The sequence below is a fragment of the Macaca thibetana genome, chromosome 7 (assembly GCF_024542745.1).
Source record: "Macaca thibetana thibetana isolate TM-01 chromosome 7, ASM2454274v1, whole genome shotgun sequence".
NCBI classification, from domain to species: domain Eukaryota; kingdom Metazoa; phylum Chordata; class Mammalia; order Primates; family Cercopithecidae; genus Macaca; species Macaca thibetana.
Window position 1 is genome coordinate 91,469,890 of NC_065584.1, and position 27,801 is coordinate 91,497,690.

The window sequence follows — 27,801 nt, forward strand, 5'->3', positions numbered from 1 at the left end:
TTGCAGCAACAGTGCAAATGTGGGTGATGGCCTTCAGACAAATCTTTAAAAGCCAGAGAACACAACTACAAGAGGAAGTCAGGATCCTTCCCTTCCATGGTTGAGCTTCCAAAGAAATGTTTTGCTCTACTGTAGTTCTGACTTTGACATGATTTATTTGTGAGTCAGAGATCCCGTGAGCTGATAAAATGTTTAATACCGCTATGAAAACCTACATGGTAATTTCCCTTTGTACCTGAGCATTTACATTTAGACTTTTACTCCACATAGACTGCTTATTAGAGAATGGAATCACAACCCACGTAGCCCTTTCTTCTCCCTGTTCACTTTGGAGCCTACCTCCTAATTGAAGGCCTCAATTTCCTCTGCACATACTCTAATACTGTGCCTTCCTTCCCATCATCCTGTGACTTTTTCTTTCTCTCCTCCATCTGGCCATCACCACACTAACTCCACATGAGCAAACCTTCTCTGAAATAACTATTTCCAAAAGAACAGGCGCTGGCGAACTTTTTCCGTAAAAGGCCAAATAGTAAATAATTTACGTCTTGGGCCAGGCGTGGTAGTCCAAGATCATGTCACTGCACTCCAGCTTGGGTGACAAGAGTGAGACCCTGTCTCAAAAAAATAAAATAAAATAAAAATAAATAAATAAATAAATAAAATAATTTAGGTCTTGTGGATCCATATGGTCTCTGTTGCGACTACACAACTCTGTCTTGGTAGCACAAAAGCAGCCACAGACAACACATACTTGAACGTGGCTTTTTTCCAATAAAGTTTTATTTACAAAAGCAGCAGTTGGTCCCATAGTCTGTACTTCGTTGATCTCTACTAGGGAACAACAAAAACAAACAAACAAAATTAATCATACCCCAGCTCCACTTAACAAGGTCTTAACAAATTGTCTTGCTTTTTTCTTAATGACTTTCTATGCAATAGCATGTACACAAGAATTTCTATATTTACTTCTAAAGCTGCTTTGAGACACAGCCAGTGTTGTACAGCAACATTCTCTATATATTCACCATGCTCTGTCAGTTGAAAGCAATAATTAGGGTCCTCATATTCTTGCATTCGTTTCATAAAAACCACATACTGGCCACCAAGGTTACACCCGTGGGTACATTCATCAATGCTTCTTATTTCATTTTTCTTCTCATTGCATACAGTATAATTTCATTTACCACACTGGGCACAGTAACAAGGTTTTTCTCTAGCATGGACACACAATCAAAAGAAATAGGCAAATATTGGCTGTACTAACTTTGGCCCAAGGCATCTGTATGGAAACTTCAGAACAGAAATACAATTTCTCTGGTTTTGTCCACTCTCTGAGTCCAACTGTGCACAAATTACATGTCATTGTGGTGACACAAATAAGACTTCATTAACATGGCCATTCTGATCCTGGTCAACAAGTTTATTTACACTTGAGCACTGCTAAAGAATGAAGTCACAGAGAGAAGTTCATGGTGGGTGGCCCTGCCTTTTACACTAAGGCAGGCTTTGACAAAATCCCCGCACCTCACTTACACAAGCTGCTACTCAGCTAGCAGGGGTTAATGAAAGTTCGGGGTAGGTGCCTGTTAAAAGAGGATAACAACACTTGTAATCAAGGCTGGTCACATTTGTATTTAACGACATATGTCAGTGTTGTTTCTAGTGTGTGTTTTGTTTTGTGTTTTGTTTTTCCTGAACTCCTTGTTCCTTTGCTCTGCCAGAGGGTATAAAAAGGATAAACCAGGTTTATCTTCAGGGATACGTGATGGCTGGTTAGTTACCAGTTAAATCGGGTTTTGTTTGACTCATAACTAGATATGAAGTAGTCCGTGACGATGACAAAACCTGGGAAGAGAGGATTATCTGGGATTGTGAGAAAGACAAAGTTGAATCGTCCCACTGTGAGAACACAGCAGGGGGGCGCCTCTTTCTTCGGAAGCAGCCTGAACGTTGCTCACAGGTGGCGGGAAAGCTCCGTCAAATGTTCAGGCTCCTTCCTAATGCGGGGTTGGTGGGTCTCACACAAGGAAAAGCAGAGGGACGTTCAAGTTTCCGATGCTGCATGTGCTGGGAAAATATGCCGCGGAGGATGCAAATGCGGAGGCAGGTCCCTGTGATGACCTGGTCTGTATACAGGAGACACCGAGCTCATCTGCCCTCCCGAGCCGCCTGGCCCAATGCCAGGCTCTTCCTCTGGGACAGCCAAGCCTGTCCTGCTCCAAGTTTCTTGCAGGCAGCCAGGAGCTGGAATTCCATCATTCTGGGAACCGAAAGAAACCCACGTGTGTGACAGCTCACAGCCAGATGCTAGAGTGTTCTCTCCAGGGACTCACTGGGTAAGGGCAGGCTCCAGGAGGACAGGAGACAGGGCAGAAAGAACACCTGACATTCACGGAGTACTGACCACACCCTGTGAATGGAGGTACGTGCCTTAGGTCATGTGGCTGCATGTCATCGAGTTGAAATTACAGGAGACACACATCAGGCAGGATGGCTTTCTCCTCTCGTCCTTTTCCTGGGAGGTTAGCTTCAGCCAGAAGAGGTAGAGACTTGTATAACCTATTTGGACCACAGCCTGCAATAGAGGAGTTGGTACCAGCCAAAGAAAGGTTTATGAGTCTGGGCGGGGTTCTGTTTGTGGGCCTCTGAAGCCACCTCCCCACAATTTCTGCAGGAGAAAAACTTGATCCAATTGGCCTTGAGCTGAGAATCCTTTGTTAGGGAGGGGTGGCAGGTTGTTGGGGTTAACAGAGAGAGATTGGGAGAATGTTGGAGGAAGAAAATGAGTGACAGTGCCAAAGAATGTAGACTCCAGATGCACATCTCAGGTAAACTCTGAGCTAATACATACTCAACAGGTACATTTAAAAACAGAACCTGCACCATCCTCTACACGCTGGGGACCAGGTGCAGTGGCTCACGCCTGTAATCCCAACAATTTGGGAGGCCAAAGCAGGAGGATCGCTTGAGCCCAGGAGTTCAAGACCAGGCTGGGCAACACTGGTAAACCCCTTCTCTACAAAAAATGTTTAAATTAGCCAGGCATGGTGGTGTATGCTTGTAGTTCCAGCTACTTGGGAGACAAAAGTGGGAGAATCACTTGAGCCTGGGAGGTCAAGGTTGCAGTGAGCCATGATCATGCCATTGCACTCCAGCCTGGGGGACAGAGCGAGACCCTGTCTTAAAAAACTAAACTAGGCCGGGCGCGGTGGCTCAAGCCTCTAATCCCAGCACTTTGGGAGGCCGAGATGGGCGGATCACGAGGTCAGGAGATCGAGACCATCCTGGCTAACACGGTGAAACCCCGTCTCTACTAAGAAATACAAAAAATAGCCGGGCGAGGTGGCAGCGCCTGTAGTCCCAGCTACTCGGGAGGCTGAGGCCAGAGAATGGCGTGAACCCGGGAGGCGGAGCTTGCAGTGAGCTGAGATCCGGCCACTGCACTCCAGCCTGGGCTACAGAGCGAGACTCCGTGTCAAAAAAAAAAAAAAAACAAAAAACAAAAAACTAAACTAAACTAAACTAAACTACACTAGACTATGGGAGGATGTGTGATCATCTGACAGCAAGATTCTTTTCTGATGACAGACCAGACCAATGCTATGGGCACAGACACAGGGTTCCATCCATTTAGAGGTGGTACCTGAGGCTCGGACACTGTGCAGGTGCCCAAAAGTTTACTCGCCTGGAGATGGGTCACACCCTACCTTGTTTCCACGTCAGCAGACTAGCCAGTAAGTCCACAGGATTTGACTGAGCATCCTAAGGACTAGGTTTAACAGCAAAAGGAAGTTTGTAACTGGTATACAAACAAGGTTTCAACCCCCAAGGAGCTTTCTGTCCTTGATGAGATCAACCAAATAGTCTCTTCATATGATAATAACAATTCACTGGATACTTCTACACACTCTGCTTTATGTACTATGCACACTTTAACTCACCAAATCCTCGCAACAGTGCTGTGCGGGTAGTGCTATTATTGTCTTTTTTTAAAAGATGGTACATAGAAGTTAGATTATTGAACAAGTTACACACCTCATTAAGTGTCAGGGCTGGGATTCTAGCTGAGACCAAGGGCTCCAGAGGTGTGCGAGAATGAAGCAAGAGAGCTGCAATCACTTCCAAAGATAACCATGTTGACAGAGGGCTTTCCATTCCATATGCTTAGTCCTTGCAAGATATGAAGAGTCTTCATCTTTCAGATGAGGCGCCTGAGTATCAGGCGAGTGATATAACTTGGAAAAACTCACGTACCTGGTAGGTTGGCAGAGGTGAGATTCAAGTTTGGGTCTGTCTGGTTTGCAGCTGGTTATCTTTCCACCACTCCACTGTTGGCCAATTTAGAGGAAGGCTGGACTCCCTTAGCCTTTCTAGCTTCCATGATGTCTGGTTCCTGGGAGATTTCTAGAGCTATGAGCATTTACTCCCACTTATGAGCAAGGCAAGAGTTCTCATGAGTTGAGGTCTAATCATGGAAGGCTAAAGGGAGGATGAGATTGTTAAGGCTTGGTTGGAGGCAATACCCTGGTTCATAACCAAGTGTTATGGTCGCCCTGCCATTAGTAAGACCAGCTTCCAACTACAATGAATGGATTGGGGAAAGGTTATTTTGTATCTGAGGCTATTTCATTTTTAAATCCACAGGTGTCAAGTAGTGTTTTTGGAAACTGTAGAGATCAAATTTTAAAAATGTCAACTGGGAAGATCACAACTAGAAAGGCCATTGTAATAAACACTGCCTGTAAGTCATCACCCACTAATTGAGTCATCTGTGAAGTTAATGCGGATTTTTGCATATCAGGGTGCCCAACCCTTCCAGGCAGAAGGATTATCACCTGAAGTGACCTGGGTTGGAGGCACCAAAGGGCATTCTTGGAGTAAGTGGCATTTTGGAACCTCTGAGGGTTAAAGCTGGCAAAGCTACATTTGTGGGAAACCCCAGGGTCTACGTTAGTTGCACACTGGACCAAAACAGGGGCAAGAAGCAAGGGAGGGCAGCACCAAGAGGACCAAGGCACTTGTCACTTTCTCTTTCAGGATTAGCTTGATCTGTGCATAGCAGAAAACTCCAAGTAACAAATGAGAATTACAGGAGTCATGGAAATAACAGAGAGAAAGCAAGAAGCATGATGGTTTGTTTCTCTCTCATATAGTAGTCCTTATGCAGCCTGTTCAGGGTTAGTGTGGCCAATCTGTTCCAAAATGGTCTTGAGGATTATTTTAGTTCAAATAAATGCTGGCTACAGTGACAAATCTGCAAATGTCAACATCTTAACCCAATGAAGATGGTTCCCTCTGGTTATTCAAGAGTCCAAAGTGGGGGCCAGGCTTGGTGGTGCACACCTGTAATCCCAGTATTTTGGGAGGCTGAGGCAGACAGATCACTTGAGGCCAGAAGTTTGAGACCAGCCTGGCCAACATGGTGAAATCCTGTCACTACTAAAAATACAAAAATTAGCCAGGCATGGTGATGTGTGCCTATAGTCCCAGCTACTTGGGAGGCAGAGGTGAGAGAATCGTTTGAACCCGGGAGGCAAAGGTTGCAGTGAGCCTAGATCGCGCCACTGCACTCCAGCTTGGGTAACAGAGGGAGATTCAGTCTCAAAAACAAGGCAAAACAAAACAAACAAAAATCCAATGCAGAGCTGGGCATGGTGGCTCACACCTATAATCCCAGCACTTTGGGCGGCCAAGGTAGGCAGATCACTTGAGCCCAGGAGTTTAAGACCAGTCTGAGGAATGTGGAGAAACCCCATCTGTACAAAAAATACCAAAACTAGCTGGGTGTGGTGGCATGCACCTGTGGTCCAAGTTACTCGGGAGGCTGAGGTGGGAGGATCAATTGAGCCTGGGAGGTTGACACTGCAATGAGTCATAATCATGCCACTGCACTCCAGCCTGAGTGACAGAATGGGACAGGACCCTGTCTCAAAAAAAAAGAGAAAAAAAAGAAAGAAAGAAAGAAAGAAAAAGAAAAAGTCCAATATAAGTGTTCCTCCACAGTGGGCATCTTTCCTCCATGTAGGTCTAGCTCATTGTAGGCTCTTGTAAGTATTTGTTAAATAAACCACTTAAAGATATGTGTTCACAGAATCAGGGACACAGATTCCTTCTATCTTGTGGCTCTGCTATTACTTAAAACCTCAGAATCCTCTGTACTTGGCCAGATGATGGGGGAAGAGCACAAAGCAGAGAATGTGACTTGTAATGGGCCACATCTGGAGGTGGCCCACTCAAATCTACTCACATGCTATTGGCTAGGAATTATTCTAAGCTCCAAGGAAGGCTGGGGAATGTAGCCTAGCTGTGTGCCCAAGAAGAAGGACAGACAGGTCTGGAGACCAGCCTCTGCTACAAGGACCCAGGCTCTTTTCAGCTCCTTAGCAGCATGTACCCTCAGAGTTTAGCCCTTGATCAAAAGTGGCAGCTAGCAAAGCTGCTTTCTACATGACAACCTGAAGAGCCACTGACTAAATCCTAGGTATAAGGCATCACTTTCTAAAGAATGAATCTCTTGAGTTAGTTTATATTTTTGGATCCACGAGACGAAGGAAAGAGAAAACAAAACAAAACAAAACAGAAATAAGGGCATGTGCCAAGTGTGCTTTAGTTTCCTCATTTGAGAAACAAAGGAGTTGACAGACATAATGCTTAGAAGGACACCTGGCTTATATTAAATGCTCAATAATAGAGAGCTACGGGAAAAGGACTGGGGATAGAGGGGAGAAGAAAAGGAGGAGAAAAAAGGAAGGTTGTCTTGAACCAGATTTCCCAAGGCAGAAATTTCCCAGGAGCTTCTGCTTACTTCCTATTGGTCAGAACTTAGTTATGTGGTCACATATTCCCAGCAAGGAGGCTGGGAAATGCTTTTATTTCAGGAACTCATATGCCTTGCTAAAGATTAGGGATTTTTTTACTATGGAAGAAAAGGAGAATAGGTATTGGAAGACAACTCATAGTTGCTGCCACATTCGCCAACAGCCTAGACAAGGCTCAGATTTTAAGCCTGCTAAATTTTTAGGGAGTCGGCAGAATATCCTGGTTTAACAGACAGAACTGGGACCTGAGACATAGTCTTTAGCCAGGACTGTGGAGTGATGGGCAGTTTATTATCTCAGTATTGCTGAGGCCTGCTGGCCTCACCACTGGCCCTATGCATGCTACTCCCCACGGTTTGAGCACCCCACTTCTAAATGCGTGCCATCCATCAGGGAGTATGTGGGAACCTGAGCCATCTCCAGGGCTCACGCTAACTCACCTAGGAGGGGCCCTGCCTCCTGAAAGCATTCAGGAGCTCCGAGGCAGAATCCAGGCTTCATTCCTGCCTCAGTCACTCCCTCTTTGCTCCTTGATCCTTCAGCACCCGAGGACCCCAGCGTCCTTACTCTTCCTCACTCTCACCCCAGGTTCTCTTCCTGCCTGACTGCCCAGGCACCATCCAGGCTTTGCCTCACCCTTTGGACCTGGTGTTATGGGTTGAATTGTGTCCCTGACACTCCAAATTCCTATGTTGAAGTCCTAATCTTAACATTTTGGTACCCAAAACGCTAGTGCCTAAGAATGTGACTTCATTAGGAAATAGAGTCATTGCAGATACAGTTAAATTAAGAGGAGGTCACAGTGGAGTAGAGTAGGCCCCTAATCCAATACAACAGGTGACCTTATAAAAGGGACATTTGGACACAGACACACACACAGGGAGCATGCCATGTGAAAATGAAGGCAAGTATCCAGGCAATGCATCTGCCAGCCAAGGAATGCCAAAGATTGCTAGCAGTTAGGAGAGGGGCATGGAACAGATTCTCCCGCACAGCCTTCAGAAGGAAATATGAGTGCCCCACCTCCAAATGCCTGGAACCAACCCTATTAACACATGAATCTCAGACTTCTGACTCTAGAAGGGTGAAACAATAAAATGACCAATATTTAAGACACCCAGTTTGTGGTATTTTGACATGGGGGCCCAATGAAACTAACATACCTGGCCTGGCTTCAGGTTTTGGGAGGCTGAGATGGACAGATCGCTTAAGCCCAGGAGTTCAAGACCAGCCTGGGCAACATGGAGAAACCCCATTTCTACAAAAAAATTAAAAAACTAGCTGGGCGTGGTGGTATATACCTATGGTCCCAGCTACTTGGGAGGCTGAGGTGGGAGGATCACCTGAGCCTGGGATGTCGAGGCTGCAGTGAGTCATGATCACACCAGTGCACTCCACTCTGGGTAACAGTGAGACCCTGACTCAAAAAAAAAAAAAAAAAAGTCCACTGTAAGGGTTCTTCCACAATGGGCATCTTTCCCCCATGTAAGTCGAGCCCATTGTAGACTCTTGTAAGTGTTTGTTAAATAAACCACCTAAAGATATGTGTCCAAGGGGCTGGGCACGGTGGCTCACACCTGTAATTCTAACACTTTGGGAGGCCGAGGTGGATGGATCACTTAAGACCAAGTGATCAAGGCCATCCTGGTCAATGAGGTGAAAACCCGTCTCTACTAAAAATACAAAAATTAGCTGGGCCTGGGGGCAGGCACCTGTAGTCCCAGCTACTCAGGAGGATGAGGCAGGAGAATTGCTTGAACCCAGGAGATGGAAGTTGCAGTGAGCTGAGATTGAGCCAGCCTTGCCCCAGCCATGCAGACCAGGGCTCCTCAGCTAGTCTCAGCTCTCAGTCCATCTTTACCTTGGCCTTCCCCATTCCAGCTCTGCCCCACTCACCCCCGCTCTGCCCATCTACCCTCCCTTTGTTGCCCCAGGTCTCTTTCCCTGAAACCCCCCAAGTTCTGCTGCTAACAGAGCTGGTGTTGATCGCAGTATTCAAGAGCCACACATTCACTTTCAGAATCCACCTCTCACAAAAGAGTTCACAACCAGTGAATGAGTATTTTAGGTGAAGCCGGAACCTCTTGCCAACCCTTAGGCTTTATGTACACAACAACATTAAGTAGAGTTGAGTATCCTTAGGGTAGATGAACATTGACGGCCACACTGAAAAATCAGATCAGTTTCTTAAGGGAAGGAGGCAATATTTTTTTTCCCAGAAATAAAGCAAAGGGTGTGCTCTCAGCACTCTCCCTGTTTAGAATGTGTGGATATGGCTTTTGTGCCTAGGCCATCTGGTTAACCTACATCTTCCCGTGTTTCTGGGCCATCAATGTAAGAAGCCCCCATCATTATCTACAAAGTATTTTTTGGTAACTGAAATAAGTGAAGTTCATGAGGGAGAAACCTAGGCAACAAGTGAAATAAAAAGGCATGCAACTAGTCTGACCATACCCAAAAAGGAAGTCCCATCACTGGAAACCTCCCAGGATGCTCCAGCAGAGGTACAATTGCCATGTGTCCCTGGTTTCTCAGGGCAGCCACAATTTCAAAGATCTGCTCGCACTGCAGTCCCAGCACTCTGGGAGGCCAAGGCAGGAAGATTGTTTGTGACTAGGTGTTTGAGACCAGCCTGGGCAACATGGTGAAACCCCATCTCTCTAAAAAAAAAAAAAAAAAAAAAAAAAAAAAAGTACAAAAATTTAGCTGAGTATAGTGGCATATGCCTATAGTCCCAGCTACTAGGGAGGCTGCGGTGGGAGGATGGCTTGAGCCCAGAGGTCGAGGCTGCAGTGAGCCATGATCATGGCACTGAACTCCTGGGTGAGGTCAGACTGAGTACAACCATGTCTCGATAAATGAATAAATAAATAAATAAATATTTGTTCCCTTGAACACCCCAAGAATTCTCATACCCATGATTCGTTTTGGGTTCAGAAATATGGTCACCACAGATGCAGAAAACCCCAGCTCACCAGAGGGCACAGAAGAAGGAGGGGCACTAAAGGTGTCAAGGACGACTGGAGAAAGAGCCACCACCTGATGGAGCTGCCAGGTCTGGGGAGGGTAATGATCCCAAAGGCCCACACCACACCTGCGGGGGAACAGGTCTTCTCCTCCAAACTGCTGAGGAAGTGCCATCTGGTTTCAATGGGCATCACAGGGAAACTTGAAATGGAAGAGAAGTTCCAAATGAACAATCCAGGAAGGCGGCATCCAGAGGACATCATAGTCCCTATTGGCCCCACTCCCTCTGCTGAGGGAGTATGTATGAGTGAGGGAGATCAGTACCCAGGCCTCCGGTCCCTTCTTTCAGCATCAGCCTCCAGGGAGGGTGGAGAGCAGAGGCAGCCGCAGGATGGCGGCCCAGGAGCTGTAGCCTGGTAATGGAACTATGGGTGGGTCACAGGTTCCCCTCCTGGTTGGCCCAGGCTTCAGAGAGCAGTGAGAGGCCTTCTCCCTGGGCAGGTGCCTGCACCTCCCTGGTGCACCCCCACCTGGGCTCCCAGTACCCCTCTGAGTTTTGCAGTTCCAGGAGTCATGACAACATGTGATCTTCGGTCCTAGGACCCACACTAGAAAAGAAAAAGGAAAGGAGGGGAAAGGAAGGGAAGGGGAGGGGAGGGGAGGGGAGGGGAGAGGGCACGGTGGCTCACACCTGTAATTCCAGCACTTTGGGAGGCCGAGGTGGGCAAGTCATGAGGTCAGGAGATGGAGACCATCCTAGCTAACACGATGAAACCCTGTCTTTACTAAAAATACAAAAAATTAGGCAGGCGTGGTGGCGGGTACCTGTAGTCCCAGCTACTCGGGAGGCTGAGGCAGGAGAATAGTGTGAACCTGGGAGGCGGAGCTTGCAGTGAGCCAAGATTGCGCCACTGCACTCCAGCCTGGGCGACAGAGCAAGACTCCATCAAGAAAGGAAGAAAGAAAGGAAAGAAAGAAAGAAAATCAAACTAAACTGATTGAACTGGAAAAAAAAAAAAAAAAGCCTCACTGCAAGAATTTCATAATACACTCAGAAGTATTAACAGCAGAAGACCAAGCTGAGGAAACAATCTCAGAGCTCAAAGACCAGTTCTTTGGGTTAACTCGGTCAGACAAAAATAAAGGAAAAAAATTTAAGGCCAGGTGCGATGGCTCACGCCTGTAATCTCAGCACTTTGGGAGGTTGAGGCAGGTGGATCACGAGGTCAGGAGTTCAAGACCAGCCTGGCCAAGATGGTGAAACCCTGTCTCTACTAAAAATACAAAAATTAGCCAGGCGTGGTGGCATGTGCCTGTAATCCCAGTTACTCGGGAGGCTGAGGCAGAGAATTGCTGGAACCCTGGAGGCGGAGGTTGCAGTGAGCCGGGATTGCACCACTGTACTCCAGCTGGGGCGACAGAGCAGACTCCATCTCAGAGCCAGGATTGTGCCAGTGAACTCCAGCCTAGGTGACAGAGTGAGACTCCATCTCAGAAAAAAAAGAAAAAAAAAGAATTTAAACCAACAACAACAACAACAACAATAAAGAGGTAACAGTCAAGAAGAAATGGGAACAACAAAAATATCAACATGTGAATAAATCTAAGTCAAAATGCTGAGAATACAGAACACAAGCATCTAATCTGAGGAGCTAAAAAAAAAATCATCATAGAACTAAGGTGCTACAAACAATAGTACACAAGGTGAGAAGGAGTAATTGGAGTATAAGCATTCTAAGAACCTTATATTTTTCCAGAGAAAGCTTTAAAAATCATTGATTTGAAAATAAAGTGAAACATGCATATTAAGATTTCTAAGTTAGCTTCTAAAAGAACAGAAACATAGATATTAAATTTCAAAGGAAAGAGAAAAAAATGGGACTGGGGCAAAGGTGAAGGGAATCTCAACTCATTTAAAGGGCAAGAAATGGGCAGGGTGCCGTGGCTCACGCCTGTAATCCCGGCATTTTGGGAGGCCAAGGCAGGAGGATCACTTGAGGTCAAGAGTTCAAGACCAGCCTGGCCAACATGGTGAAACTCTGTCTCTACCAAAAATACAAATATTAGCTGGGTGTCATGGTGGGCGCCTATAATCCCAGCTACTCGGAAGGTTGAGGCGCAAGAATCGCTTAAATCTGGGAGGCGTATGTTGCATTGAGCCAAGATCGTACCACTGCACTCCAGCCTGGGTGACAGAGCAAGACTCCATCAAATAAATAAATAAACAAACAAATAAATAAACAAACAAATAAATAAATAAAAGAAGGCAAGAAATGAAGAGAAGATGATCTGCCAATAACCATGTTTAAGTGTTATTCTTAAAAGCAGATATTCATCAACAAATAACTAGACTTTTCTTTTGGAGGAGAGATTTTTTTTTTACCCCCAGTATTTTTAAATATTTTAATAATATTTTAATTTAGTATTCATATATTATGAAAAAAATAAAGCATAGCTTATTTTTTCCTCCTGCATAGCTTAAAAAAATTTTTTTTCAAGATGTTCCAGCAGGTCAAATGTGGGCAGTATCCGTGTATCACACAAATCACTTCTTGGGAACCATAAAGGTAAAAATGAGTAACCAACCATAATTCGCTGTTTGAATATTATACAACTCTGCCACATACATGCATACACCAAAAATAATCTGCTAAGTACCGGTCTAATAGAATACAGCTGGACAGGGGGCAGTATTGGGAGGCGCTTTATGCAACGAAGACTCCGAAAAATCAACTTCATTGCAAAATGCAATGAAGAAATGAACGCAGCTTTCTCTGTGTTAATGGAATTTGCCAATCGTGGTTACAGACTCGGTTTCCAAAAAAAACACATTTATCTTAATTTTTTCAAGTAAAGGAAACCAAGTGGTCTATGAGGGTTTGGGCCATGGGAGCCTCCCTTACACACACACACACACACACACACACACACACACACACATATCACAAGGAGTTCCCCTCCTGCCCTCCCCATGCACTCCCAGGACTCAGCCTCAGGGCAGTTCCTGGTGGTTCTGTGGCTGCCCTGCTTTGGAAGAGCAAGGAAGCATGGAAAGTTTTCTGTGCCTTGATAGTTAATAGGCATTGGTTTGAGCAGGTTCCTCTTAGGAGGGAAATGAAGCCATTGCCTGGGGATATAGAATGCAAAAGGTTTGAAGTGAGAAGGCTCAGAGTGGCCCAAAGAATGGGACAGGAAAGAAAGACAGGGAGAAGAGCAGTAGGGGGTCGAGGGACATGCCTGGATTTCAACAGTGGCCTTTGGATTCATGCAGCCTGTGTGCCCCACCTCTGCCCAAGCCTGCTGACTGCTGACCTTGGAAAAGCAAACCCACAACCATGGGTGGGCATACTAGGAGGCGTGGCATTTCTAAACCGCCACTTTTGCTTGCCAAAGCCCCAGACCTTCAGGTCCGACAGGTGTCACTGACCTGCAACTGCTCTTCCAGCCCTCCAGCAACCCTGACTTTAAAAGTCATGTGACCCCCGGGGCATCTGACCAAGCATTTAAATTTTTCCCTAAAGTTCCTTTCTATACCACAAAACAGCCATTTTCTACAGTCCTCTGAATTTCCCAGGGCTGAGCTGTAAATCTGAATATCAGAGGAACCAGCAGCCAGCCAATGTCAGGAGCCCAGCAAAGACTGGTCAGCTGGCCGCCAGACTAGGGTTTCAAAGGTCAAAATGATAACGCTCAGCATCCACTGCCCTGCCACCACCCTATCCAAGTCCCAGCCGTCTGGTCATTCACTCTGTCCTGCCAGGCCATGGCAGGACCCATGTGGAGGGGGTCAGGACACCAACCATCTTATGCTGTGGAGATCCCATTTCATACAGATATCCTACAGCCCCTGATGTGTAGAAAGGGGGTGACAAGAACCATCTCTAGTGTAGATGCCACTACATGGCAAGGAATCACAACAGAAGATGGAAATGCAGATGCCTGGGCCATCAGGGGAACTCACTGTGGACCTGGCCCTCACAGGAAGAACAGGATCCCTGGAAAGACATTCTAGGGGATGGGCTGTCCAGAGCCCTGGCCAGGTGGTCGATACACCCCATCACAAAAAAAATCCCTCCCAGCGAACTTTCCTACAACCACAGAACCTATGAGGGTCTTTGCGGCACCTAACAGGAAATGTTTCCTCCATCCCATGCTCACGGAGCGCCTGCTGTGTGCCAGGTACAGGCAGGGCACTAGGGCTGGAGGATCAGCGCAGGTACTGCCCTCACTGACTGCATTATCTGCTTGGGTGAGAAGTAACTGACAACCTCCATGGCCAGGCAGACTTTCAGAGGCCACCTCATTCTTTCCTTTCACACTGATGAAGGAATGGGAATAGTCTATGGCAGTGTTATGAGAGTCCAAATATCCAGCCCAGCCCCCGCCCATGGTCCCCAGTGAGGCCCTGCTCCCCAAGAACTGAAATCCCAGACATGCTGGGTCCACATTCTCCTACAGAGACACTTACACAGCACGGACTAGAGAAGATCCAAAATGACTGATGACTATTTGGTTTGGGGGAGTATTATTTTTTGAGATGGGGTCTCACTCTGTCACCCAGGCTGGAGTGCAGTGGTGCAATCTCAGCTCACTACAACCTCCACTTCCCAGGTTCAAGCAATTCTTGTGCCTCAGCCTCCCGAGTAGGTGAGATTACAGGCATGAGCCATCATGCCTGGCTATTTTTTTTGTATTTTTTTGGTAGAGATGGAGTTTCACCATGTTGGCCAGGCTGGTCTCGAACTCTTGGCCTCAAGTGATCCGCCCGCCTCAGCCTCCCAAAGTGCTTGAATTACAGGCAAGAGCCACTGCGCCTGCCCTGGTTTTTAAAAATTTTATGTCTACATGAGGTCATCTCTGAAGGAGTCCCCTTAGAAACTGAATCATAAATTATTTACTTTCTAGGCCTCCACTTTTTTAGAGGGGACTCCACTTTTTGGAGGGGAGGGAGCATCCACTTTGAACCTCACCCTCATGACAGATTCCTTTCTCTGGGAATCAAACCGCCACCAACCCCATGGCCACACTGCCACTTACTATCCAGGTGACCTTAGGCAAGTTACTTCATCTCTGTACCTCAGCTTCCTCACCAGTGAAATGAGGATAATAACAGTACAGTAGTCTCCCCTTATCCTCAGTTTTGCTTTCCAAGGCTTCAATTATTTGCAGACCACCACAGTCTGAAAATATTAAATGGAAAATTCTGGAAATGAACAATTTGAAAGTTTTTAATTGCATGTTGTTCTGAGTAGCATGATGAAATCTCGAGGCATCTGGATCTGTCCAACCAGAGGCATGAATCATCCCTTTGTCCAAAGGATCCACGCTGTCAATGCTACTTGTCTATTAGTCAGTTAGGAGCCATCTCAATGATCAGATTAATTGTCCTGACGTCGCAGTGCTTGTGTTCAAGTAATTCTTATTTTACTTAATCATGGCCTCAAAGCATAAAAGTAGGGATGCTGGCAATTCAGAAATGCCAAAGAGATGCTGTGAAGTGCTTGCTTGCTTGCTTTCCTTCCTTCATACACACACACACACACACACACACACACACACACACACACACACACACACACATATATATATATATTTTTTTTTTGAGACAAGGTCTCTGTCATCCAGGCTGGAGTGCTACGGCATCATCATAGCTCACTGCAGCCTCAACCTCCCTGGGCTCAGGTGATTCTCCCACCTCAGCCTCCCAAGTAGCTGGGACTACAGGTGTGCGCCACTAAACCTGGCCAATTTTTGCATTTTTTGTAGAGACAGGGTTTCGCCATGTTGCCCAGGCTGGTTTTGAACTCCTGGGCTCAAGCGATCTGCCCACCTCGGGCTCCCAAAGTGCTGGGATTACAGGCATGAGCCACCATGCCCAGCTAGTAAAGTGTTTTCTTAAGCGAAAAGGTGAAAGTTCTCAATTTAGTAAGGAAAGAAAGAAAAAAAATAATCCTATACTGAGCTTGCTAAGATCTGCAGTAAGAACGAATTTCTATCCATGAAACTGTCTGTGAAGAAGGAAAGAGAAATTCGTGCATAGTATATATAGGGTTCAGTCCTGTCCTCAGTTTCAGGCACCTACTGGGGGTCTTGGAAAATATACTACTGGATAAGGGGGAACTTTTGGATCCATGTATACTATTTATTGTTAAAATCATTTAAGGTAATGTAGGAAAGGGCTTAGCACCATACCTGGCATAGAGTAAACTGTTTCTAAAGGTTAGTTTACTAAAAATGTATTCAATCCTCCCCCACCCAAAAAAACAAAGGAAAAGCCACCTTCCCTAATGCTTGACATCACTTTGAGCTCAGCCTCCTCCTTTTTCTTATTCCTGCAAACCCTTTGGAAATGGCAGCTATGCCCAACCCTGTTTAACGTCCCGAGATATACCAACTCTCCCCTCCCTGATCCTTTTTCTGGGCCTCTCCAAACCTGCACGTGTCTCAGTCTTCCTCAGCATCAGGCCTGCCTCTGGCCTCTTTCCTTTCTGGTCTCTCCTCCTTTGGGGCCTTGTCTCAAAACCAGGTCCTCAACACTTCTCACTCTCTGAGCTTTCTGCCCCTGTCCTCAGCTCCTCTCCTCCTCCCACGCCCCAAGGGATAAGACAGCCTTTCCAGGGGTTCCATCTGCTCTGTTCTCTCTCCACTAAGTAACAGGGGGTCCCTCAGAGCTCAGGTGCAGGCACTGGCTTTTCTAGAATTAGCACTTAAATTCCCCCTAAGCTCTGGAGTTAGTGTTTTCGCCCAACTCTTGGTATCTCCAACGGGAGGTATGTCCCGAAACGCTCTGAAATCACCATGTCTCTATTGCACCATTTCCCCCGCTGAGAGCCAGTTCCTCTATGGGTGTCACCACTGTCCCTGTTCCCTGCCCCCAAACCCAAGCTTCTGAGTCACCCTCAATTTTTCCCCTCACCTGCTATCTTTCTAGTCTACCAACCCTCTCAGTTTTTTTGTTGTTGTTGTTTTTTGTTTTTTGTTTTTTTTTGAGACAGAGTCTTGCTCTGTCGCCCAGGCTAGAGTGCAGTGGCACCATCTTGGCTCACTGCAACCTCTGCCTCCCAGGTTCAAGCAATTCTCCTGCCTCAGCCTCCCAAGTACCTGGGATTACAGGTACCCGCCATTAAGCCCGGTTAATTTTTGTATTTTTAGTAGAGACAGGATTTTACCATGTTGGCCAGGCTGGTCTCGAGCTCCTAACGTGGGTGATCCGCCCACTTTGGCCTCAAAGTGCTGGGATTATAGGCTTGAGCCACTGCACAGGCCCCTCTCTGCTTTATCACCAGTGCAAATTGTCAGAACACCCTTTTCCAAATTTAAACACTTAACTGACTTCCTAAATGAAAGTCATAACATACACAATTCTCACAAAGGCTTCAGTTTTGTATGTAAACAGAAGGGAGGAGGTCAGAACAAATGGCTTTCTCCACAATCTGTTCTCAGTTTTGCCATGGGCCTGGCGGTTGGTTCTTATGCACACAGTCTCATCTAATCCTTACAAGGCAGGTTAAGTTCTTATAGATGATGGAAGGCCAAGGTAAAGGATGAGGGCGGTAACAGAATCGGGCTGTGTCTTTCTTTTTTCTTTCCACTGCACTCCAAGCTGAAATGACAGCAACAGATGGTCTGGTGGAACCTAAGAAGCTCTGCAGCACCGGGGAAATTAAAAACACATACACACTCTGAGAAATCCAGAGAGAGAGAGAGAGAGAGACAGACAGACAGCAGAGAGAGCATACGCATGTGTGTGGCCCTGGGGCAGGTCAAGACCTGAATTATTTGGGGTATCTCCAAAGCCTCTTCAGACAGTACACCTGCCTCCTGAAAACCAGACACACCAACATTGAGGAGACTTACGCAGACAGAGCACAGCTCCCAGGGGGATGTTGTGGGCCTTCTCGCTGTGTTTCAGTACTAGAGCTCAGTGGAACCTGGGATACAGCCTTACCTGCAAGCCTAATTCTTAGTTTCCTGCTTCCTTGCTACAGGAAATCAGATTCCCAAGTAGACATGATTTGCTCAAGCCCTTTTTGGAAAGAGGCTACCAAAGTTCAGGCAATGGTTCAGCTATGCAAAACTCCAATCCATTAGGATCTAGTACATGTGGAAATTATTAATGTGCAACTGCTGTGTGTCATCTTGGCCATCAGCGACCATCAAAGCCACAGCAAAAGTTGAAAGAAATACAGGAAAATCCTTAAACCGTTTTAAGCCAACTATACTTTTCCAGAAGATGAAATTACCATTACTTTTCCCATTAAAAGGTAAGGAGACTGGGTAGAGTAAGACAGATCTCTAAAGCAATCCTTGGAAGGAACCCTCGGACTCATGAAATCACTCACAGGCCTAGGGGCAGGCAGGAGCTTCTGGGAGCACCTCGGTGTAATACTGCTCTACAATAAACCCCTAAGTGGGCAAAACCTCCTCCATTTTGTAGATGAGAAAGATGAGATTCAAAGAGCAAATCACTTTTTTTCCTTGCCCTAGTTCTCCAACGTGTAAACTGGAAACAGTACTTGCCATCCACAACCATGAAACCCAACTTTCTAGAAAGAAGCACAGAGAAAACAATCAAAAAACAAATAGTATCTCCCCTTCCAAAACGAAAGACAAAAAACCTTTCTTGGCAGGGCATGGTGGCTCACGCCCATAATCCCAGCACTTTGTGAGGCCTAGGTGGGCGGGTCACTTGAGGTCACGAGTTCGAAATCTGCCTGGCCAACATGGTGAAACCCCCTCTCCACTAAAAATACAAAAATTAGCCGGGCATGGTGGCGAGCGCCTGTAGTCGCAGCTACTGGAGGGGCTGAGGCAGGAGAATTGCTTGAACCCAGGAGGGGGTAGGGGTGGGCCGGAGGTTTTAGTGAGATGAGATTGTGCCTTTGCACTCCAACCTGGGTGACAGAGACTCTGTCTCAAAACAAACACACAAATAAACAAGCAAAAAACCCCTTCTCAATCTCTAGGCCAACTAAAACGTCCACAAAAAATGTAACTAATCCATACAATTGGCTAATAGCTACCTTCCCTCCTTAACTCACCTAAAATCAGGAGAAAAGCAACTCAAAGTCACAGCTGTTAGAGCAAGTCATAAAAGAGCGTAATTCGCCGCTGAAGTTGCCTTCCAAGAAAAGGCAGAGGAGCCTTTATGAGATTTTTTGTTCCCTTACCAAGACGTGTGGCGGGAGAAGGTGGCCAGTATGCGGCTGAGCTGCTGCTGGGGCGGGCGGGCCACCTGAGGCCAGGAAGCCTAATGGGTCGGACTGGACGTGTAGGGGGCGGGAGCAGCCGGTCACCGCGCCCTCCTTCCCTCGGAAACGGGTCCCACTCCCACAACCGGTCCTGCCACGTGTCCCCACAAGGCGAAGGGAAGGAGCAGGAGGGAAAGAGGCACTTTGTCAGCATCCAAGGGCCCTACTCTTGCTCCTATCCCAGCATTTCAGGGGCTGGTGGGCTTTGGGGTGTTTTATTTCACGTGCTTTCAGATTCAGATGGTGCACCCGCTCTGCCTGGTTTTCTGGAGAGACGGGCCAAGCATGGCACCCCCGGGGCCCGGGAAGCGACAGGCTCGGGGACGCGCGCGCTCCAGGTCCAGAACTGGCACGAAGCCCGGGCTCCTGCGACCCCGACCCACTCCAATTCCCCGCCCCCAACCACAGCCGAGGCGTCCCGGCCCAGGGAGGGTGGCGGGGGCGGAAGGGCGCTAGCAGTAACCAGAGGTGCCATAAAGAATTCTCCCCCACTGTGCGGTTCCCATTTCACAGACAAGACAGCGGAGGCCCTGGGAAGGCCGGGCCTTGCCCACGCTGCCGCGCCTGGGAAGCAAGCCCAGGTCAGTCCCTGCGCGCGGTGTCGCTGGGGGACCTCCGGGACAAGCCGTGACCGAGGCCGGGGCGCGCGTGGAATTGATGCTGGCAGTGCCTCTTCTGGCTCCCCCGAGCATTTCTTCCCCCTTTTTCCCGGAAGGGACTGAAACCCTCCCGAGGGTGAGTGCGGGAGCCCCGCCGGCCCCGCTCTAGACGTCCAGGAGCCCCGCCCGCCGGCCCGCCGCTGCAGTTCAGTCCCGGGGCAACAACAGGTGCGCTGCTCGCGGCACCCTGGCGCCGACTAAGGGGAAAGTTTCCCTGGCCGCTGCGCGCTGTTTACGGGATCCTCTAGCAGCGCGGGGGCCCAGGTTTCGGGCAGGCTGAGCCATTGAAACCCGAGACGCGGGGAGGAGCTGTTGCGGCGCGCGGGGAGGGAGGCGGACTGCCCTGGGCCGGGCCAGAGCGGCTCCCCTTACCTGCAGCTTCGCGGGCGGCTTCAGCCTCCATCCTCGGGCTCGGGTGGCACTGCGCCCCGCCCCGGAGGCTGTCCCTGTGCCCCTCGCGTCCTCCTCCCTCTCCCATTCCTCCCCCGGGGCTGCCCCCGCTCCCCGCTCCCTCCTCCTCCCCCAGGGTCACCACCGAACAGTCTTCCCTGCTACCAACCCCTGGCTCCCCCGACAGTTTGCAAGGAGCGTTGGCTCCACCTTCCCACCTGATTCGCCGCCCCCAGGAGAATTTACTATTTCTCTTTCATTGTGGGGAGATAAAACCGTTAACGCCCCCACCCCCCACTCACACGCACACCCTCGCCAGTGCCCCGGGCCTGAACGGGCACATCTCAACCCCTTCCCACGCCCCGTCACACTTCTATTATTTCTATTTCTTTGGAAAGAATCATTTGCGTTAACCCTTTTTGAAAATGTTCAAGTTTCACTCCAGTAAGCTTACTAGAAGGAAGGAGGAGGAGAGGGAGGAGAGAGAGGAGGAGGACGAGGAGGAGGAGGCGGCGGCGGCGGCAGCTTTGGCAGCGGCTTTGGCGGCTGCGGCTTTGGCGGCGGCTTTTGAGAAGGCTGTGGCGGCGGCGGTTTTGGCGGCTTTGGCGACTTTGGTGGCGGCTTTGGCGGTGAAAATTTAGACAGTTGAAAAATAGGCGGCGGCGGCGAAAATTTACACAGTTGAAAAATAGGCCAAAGCACACTGAACCTGCAGGACATCCAGTAATCTTTTCTGCCCATTTCAAAGTCTTTCCCCTGTCCTCACCCAACTATTATAAGCCCGCTTTTGCTGATACCTAACAATGTTATTTAGTAAATGTTCAGCTAGTATTCATTTGAAATAGAAATATACAACAGCAGGTAATTTTTCCCCCTGTATTTCTTCTTGGCCTGTTTCAGGGTGTTATCCAAGGGGAGGTGGAATGCAGTGGTGGTTTTAAAATGCCAGAAGCCTAGGAACCCAAAGGCCTCAGCAGGCTGGCACCTCCCCACCCCCGCCGGCGGCTCTTAGAGGCCGAAAGATTGAGGGTCGTGATCAACTCACTATACCACTGGAAGCCACGTGAGTAAGCAGCAAACTGTTTCTCATGAGAGTAGGGTGCTGGCAAACTGACAAACTGTGTCTGCCGCCCAGAAGGGCTGCTGAGGGCAGTCATGACCCAGGCGCAAGTGTTTTTATGATTAGACATAATTGAAGCCTGTTAGTAATGGGAACTGGTGATCAATTAAGCAGCTGACCAATCTTATCGCCTCCTCCCTGCTCATTGTCCCAATAAATACGAAGGGCTGTGGAAGCTCGGGGGGCTGCCTTTGCCAACTAGAAGCGGGACGTTCCCTTCTTCTTCCGCGTTTCCACTTCCTTTAAAACAGTTTCTTCTTTCTTTCTTTCTTTCTTTCTTTCTTTCTTTCTTTCTTTCTTTCTTTCTTTCTTTCTTTCTTTCTTTCTTTCTTTCTTTCTTTCTTTCTTTCTTTCTTTCTTTCTTTCTTTCTTTCTTTCTTTTCTTTCTTTTCTTTCTTTTCTTTCTTTTCTTTCTTTCTTTCCTTTCTTTCTTTCTTTCCTTTCTTTCTTTCCTTTCTTTCCTTTCTTTCCTTTCTTTCCTTTCTTTCTTTCCTTTCTTTCTTTCTCTCTCTCTCTCTCTCTCTTTCTTTCTTTCTTTCTCCCCTTCCCTTCCCTCCCCTCCCCCCCTTCCCTTCTTCCCTTCCCTTCCCTTCTTCCCTTCCTTCCTTTATCATTTCTACGTTTGTGCCTTCGTTCAGTCTTGTAATGACGGTCTCAAGTAGTAACAGTAGTAACTGTCATAGTTATGGTCTCAAGCAGTACTTGTGGCAGTCAGCCACAGGCACACAGGACTAAAGGTTCATTAATGTCTGCCGTAAAAATGTAAAATATATTGCTTCAATGTATGAAGAAGTATATATTTTTTGGTGTACATTTTTTTACATTTTTAAAAGTTCTCTTGTTTTTAAAAAATTACACGTATGGGGCCAGGCGCCATGGCTCACGCCTGTAATCCCAGCACTTTGGGAGGCCGAGGCGGGTGGATCACCAGGTCAGAGATCGAGACCATCCTGGCTAACACGGTCAGTCAGGAGATAAGAGACCATCCTGGCTAACACGGTGAAACCCCATGTCTACTAAAAATACAAAAAAATTAGCTGGGAGTGCTGGTGGGCCGAGAACACGCCACTGCACTGCAGCCTGGGGGACAGAGCAAGACTCTGTCTCAAAAAAAAAAAAAAAAAAAAAAAAAAAAAAAAATTACGTGCATAGTGCCTGAACAGTTCCTTTAAAATATGTGTGTGTGCGTGTATACAGTATATATACAGACTAATGAACTGAAAAGTTCCCTGCTGCTTATTCAACTCCTATTTCCAAAGTCAGTATTAGTCAAATACCTCCTCTTTTCCTTTTAGTTTCTGAGTTTTGTGTCTCGCATGAGTAAATTGAAACTACTCCAAAACTAGAAAATAATTCTTCTAAATTTACTTCTAGCATTCTTACTGTCTTGATTTTCAGATTTGAATTTTAATCCAATCAGAATTTACTGACCTATATGGCACAAGGAATGGATCTGGCTATATATTATGGTTCCCACAGCATTAAATGGTATATTCTTTCTGCTACTAATTTTTGAATTATCTCTTTAACTGTATATTAAATTCTCATTTACATTCTAGCTATTTTATTGACAGTTTTCCTATTTCTACAACAATATTGCACTATTTTAATTACCCTAACTTTTAGCATATATTTGGATATCTGGGAAGGCAAGCCAGTTACATCTAGTCTTTAACATCGGTTTGCATTAACATTTTAAAAGTTTTGAATCTTCCCATTATAGAACATAGCATCCTTTGGTTTATTTGGGTCTTCTATGTTTTTTTTTCTAAAGTCCCACCATTTTCTTTCTTTCTTTCTTTCTTTTTTTTGAGACAGAGTTTCACTTTTGTTGCGCAGGCTGGAGTGCAATGGTGCGATCTCGGCTCACTGCAACCTCCGCCTCCTGGGTTCAAGCGATTCTCCTGCCTCAGCCTCCCAAGTAGCTGGGATTACAGGCACGAACCACTGCACCTGGCTAATTTTTGTATTTTTAGTAGAGAACAGGGTTTCACCATGTTGGCCAGGCTTGTCTGGAACTCCTGACCTCAGGTGATCCACCTGCCTTGGCCTCCCAAAGTGCTGGGATTACTGGCATGAGCCACCACACCCCGCCAGTTCCACAGTCTTCCCCAAAGGGATCTCATACATTTCTGTTTGAAGGGTATTGTGGATGGGCTCTTTCTTTTCTCCAATTATGTTAGAGTTAGTTATTGCTGATATATAAGAAAACTCTTAGACCCTGAGAGGTGGCTCCTACCTATAATCCCAATACTTTGGGAGGCCAAGGCAGGAGGATCGTTTGAGGCCAAGAGTTCAAGACCAGCCTGGGCAACATAGCAAGACTCCATCTCTACAAAAAAGAAAAAATTAAAAAATTAACTGAGCATGGTGGCACACACCTGTGGTCCCAGCTACACAGAAGGCTGAGATGGGAGGATCTCTTGAGCTCAGGAGTTTGAGGATGCAGTGAGCTCTGATAGTGCCACTGTACTCCAACTCCAGCCTGTGTGTCGTCAGAGAGAGACACTATCGCTTTGAAAAGAGAAAGCTATTAGCTTCAGTATATACCAGTCTCATATCCAACCTTTTTTAAGAGGTCCAGTAATTTTTAAAAATCAGTGATCATAAATATTATAATTGAATTGTCTATAAGTTGGATCTCTAAGCCTTTCTCAAACCTACTCAGCCCCTTAGCACTCACTTCTGACACAAAAATTACCCTTGACCCCAATCAAGGAAAAAAGAAAAATGCCTCTTATGTGTGTATACTGGAAAATAGGGGCCCCTGGAAGGCCTGGAGCATGTTTTAATATGGCCCCCTCCTTCCATTCCAAGAGGATATTAAGCTCTCTGCTGCACCCTCCATCTGGCCTCATTCGTCTACACAAGGATTTCCTCAGTGTTAAGAACACAAATGTTCCAGTCATTCCTAAGATATTTGTGAAATTTGAAAGAAAAATCCAGTATTTAAACAATAGGACTAACAAGCTACTGGATTTTAACAAGTAGAAAACTTCCTTTTGCAACAGTTGTTACTTTGTAGTCAAGGAGCTGTAGTCCCTAAAAAAAAAAGTGATCAAGACTTAGCAAAAATCTAAGGGAAAAATATAAGACAGAAGAAAAATAAAGACAAATCCTTCTCTTACAAAATGTAACAGAAATATCACCTTGTGATATATCATAGAAAACTGCCAGGAATTGTATTGTATTGTATTGTACTGTACTTTTTGAGACAGAGTCTTGCTCTGTTGCCCAGGCTGGAGTGCCATGGTGCGATCTTGGCTCACAGCAAGCTCTGCCTCCCGGGTTCACGCCATTCTCCTGCCTCAGCTGCCCAATTTGCTGGGACTATAGGCACCTGCCACCATGCCTGGCTAATTTTTTGTATTTTCAGTAGAGATGGGGTTTCACCATGTTAGCCAGGATGGTCTCAATCTCCTGACCTTGTGATCTGCCCACCTTGGCCTCCCAAAGTGCTGGGATTACAGGCGTGAGCCACCGTGCCCGGCCAGGAATTTTATTTTTAATTTAATTTAATTTAATTTAATTTTTTTTTCTTGAGATGGAGTCTAGCTCTGTCGCTCAGGCTGGAGTGCAGTGGTGCTATCTCGGCTTACTGCAGCCTCTGCCTCTCTGGTTCAAGCGATTCGCCTGCCTCAGCCTCCCAGGTAGTTGGGACTACAGGTGCGTGCCACTACACCCAGCTAATTTTTGTATTTTAAATAGAGATGGGGTTTCATGATGTTGGCCAGGCTGGTCTCGAACTCCTGACCTCAAGTGATCTGCCTGCCTCAGCCTCCCAAAGTGCTGGGATTATAGGCACGAACCACCGCACCTGGTCCTGCCAGGAATTTTAAAACATCCATTCTCAAAACTATTAATTCAGAATTCATAGGTGAGGTTGTAAATTCCAGTATCTTCAATATCAGTTTCCCATGGGATGTTGAAGATTATCCTAGCATACCAATTTCTTGATGGTTTTAAAACCATTTGAAATGGTTGTTTCAGAAAGTTATAAAAGTCTCATCTTTTTCATTTTTAGTTTTTATTTTTTTCATTTTTAGAGACAGGGTCTTGCCCTCCCATTCAGGCTGGAGTGGAGAGATCATAGCTCACTGCAGCCTTGACCTCCCAGGCTCAAGCGATCTTCTCTCAACAGCTGGGAGAAGCTCCTATTGTAGCTGGGAATACAGGAGCATGCCCCCATACCTCGCCTTAAGTTTTTAATTTTATTGATTGATTCATTGATTGAGATGGAGTCTCACTCTGTCACCCAGGCTGGAGTGCAATGGCACGATCTTGGCTCACTGCAACGTCTGCCTCCTGGGCTCAAGTGATTTTCCTTCCTCAGCCTCCTGAGTAGCTGGGACTATAGGCACCTGCCACCACACCTGCCTATTTTTTGTATGTTTTGTAGAGATGGGGTTTCACCATGTTGGCCAGGTTGGTCTTGAACTCCTGACCTCAAGTGATCCGCCTGCCTCAACTCAGCCTTCCAAAGTGCCGGGATTACAGGCATGAGCCACTGCACCCAGCCTCAAGTTTTTAATTTTAAAAGAAGTAAATGGTGTAAGCATTTGAGAAGCATGCTTTAGTATAAAGTTTAAAAACATGAATGTACAGTCCAATACCTCCAAGAAGATGAATTAGAGCTTCAGGTTCCTAACCTACCTGGGCACAGCAGCCAGATCCCACCTTGAACAATCAGCACATTCACATCCCGGTTGGAGTGCTGGGGGGTGGGAGAAAGTTCTTACCAAATTTTTAACAAATTAATTGTACCAGGAAAAAATTGTTTGTAAATTCTTTTTTGTAAAAAATTAATTGTACTAACTGCTTCTGTTAATTCCTAGTACACATCATAAATAGTATAATTTTGAAAACAAAAATGTTGGCCATGTCTCTTCAGAATGCTCTTCTAACAATGGATGAACTTAACAAAAAAGGGAAAGCAATGAGTTTTTTGATGAAATATTCAGAATCACTTTTAGTTCTTGTTTCCATTTTAATTATAATCTATTTACTCATTTAACTGAATATTTGTTAGTTGTATACCATAAGGTCACCATATCAGCAGCCATATCATGTGCCCTATAAGAGAAATATTCAAGTGAAAGATTTTGCAAATGACAGCTCACAGCCCTAATGTAGCCATTGCCTGTTTTTGTACAGCCTGAGAGATAAGAATAGTTTCTACACTTGTAAATAGCTGAAAAAATCCAAAGACACAAAATCCATGACACATTGGCATTAAATTCAAAATTCAGCATCCATAAATAATAATTGGAATGCAGTCATACCCATTTACTTACATATTATCTATTGCTGCTTTCACGCCACAACAGCCAAGTTGCAACTGGCCCACATAGCCTACAGCGTGGGCCGGGTGTAGTGGCTCACGCCTGTAATACCAGCACTTTAGGAGGCTAAGGCAAGCAGATCACTTGAGGTTAGGAGTTTGAGACCAGCCTGGCCAACATGGTGAAATTCTGTCTCTACTAAAATTAGCCGGGTGTGGTGGTGCACACCTGTAATCCCAGCTACTCAGGAGGCTGAGGCATGAGAATTGCTTGAACCGGGAGGCGGAGGTTGCGGTGAACCGAGACTGCACCACTGCACTCCAGCTTGGGCCACAGAGTGAGACCTTGTCTCAAAAAAAAAAAAAAAAAAAAAAAAAAAAGCAAAAGCCCACTACATTTATTCATTTATTTTCTGGCCCTTTTCAGAAATCGTGTGCTGGCTGGCCCCTGCTGGGGTACAAAGCTGCAGAGGCAGAGGTGTAGGGGAGGGTGAGTTCTGAACGCTGCCTTGGTAGAGTGATATTATTGGAGGATCCCGTAGTGCTTTGACAAGAAGCAATTTGGCCATGGGTTGTGTTTTACAGTAGAGCTAAGTCGCTTATCTGGAAACAGTGATGTTAGACATAGAGAAAGACTTACGTTATCATTATTTTGGAAATCACAAGTGCTTCTTGCTGATTGATTTATTTTCTCCCCACCTCCCAAAGGATTTTGACCAGTTTGATTAAATTTCATTTATGTCAAGTGTACAAAACGTGTTGTTAGAGCTGTTTGTGTCAGAGACAGTAAACAAACCCCTTTAATCATTTTTCTTGCTAGAGCAGGAAGTTACCACTTGCCAATGAGAAATTTAAAACAAATCCCACAAAGTTCTGAGTTTAGTTCAGCACGTGAAATAGTTTAGGTCTTGGGATCTTGTAATCTTGGCAACTCCCATTTGCTGTCCCTGGTGAGAACACCTGTGTACTGTTGCTTACTTTTCGGTTCACTAAGAGGGTTGCACCTTGCCCTGTTAATCCTAGAGTCAAATCTGATTACAAACATTTTCCTCTCGGGAATCCAGCTTGTAAGGAAGATCACTGTGCTTTCTGTTAAATAAAACAGCTCCATTTAGTTCCCTTATTCGTTCTCAGGCTTACTGTATTTCATCGGCCTGAAGACTGTGTTTGACATCAATTATTAGAGACCATTTGTTTTTACAATGGAAAAAGAAAGAAAAGTGCAGATGTTGAACCTCAAAATCCATACTTTTTGGAGCTATTTTCATTCCAGAATGTAGGACTATGCTGGGAGTTTCTTGTGTGGGGAGAG

At 46.3% G+C, this 27,801-nt stretch overlaps 1 long non-coding RNA gene across 1 annotated transcript; it reads right to left on the minus strand.

The window, feature by feature from the left end:
* Window positions 1–768: 768 nt before the first annotated feature.
* Window positions 769–20,352, minus strand: LOC126958203 (uncharacterized). The gene is made up of 3 exons (XR_007727144.1): window positions 20,307–20,352; window positions 4,258–4,482; window positions 769–2,578 (listed from the first exon to the last, which is right to left on the minus strand). It is a non-coding gene; the product is annotated as an uncharacterized LOC126958203 (long non-coding RNA).
* Window positions 20,353–27,801: the final 7,449 nt, after the last annotated feature.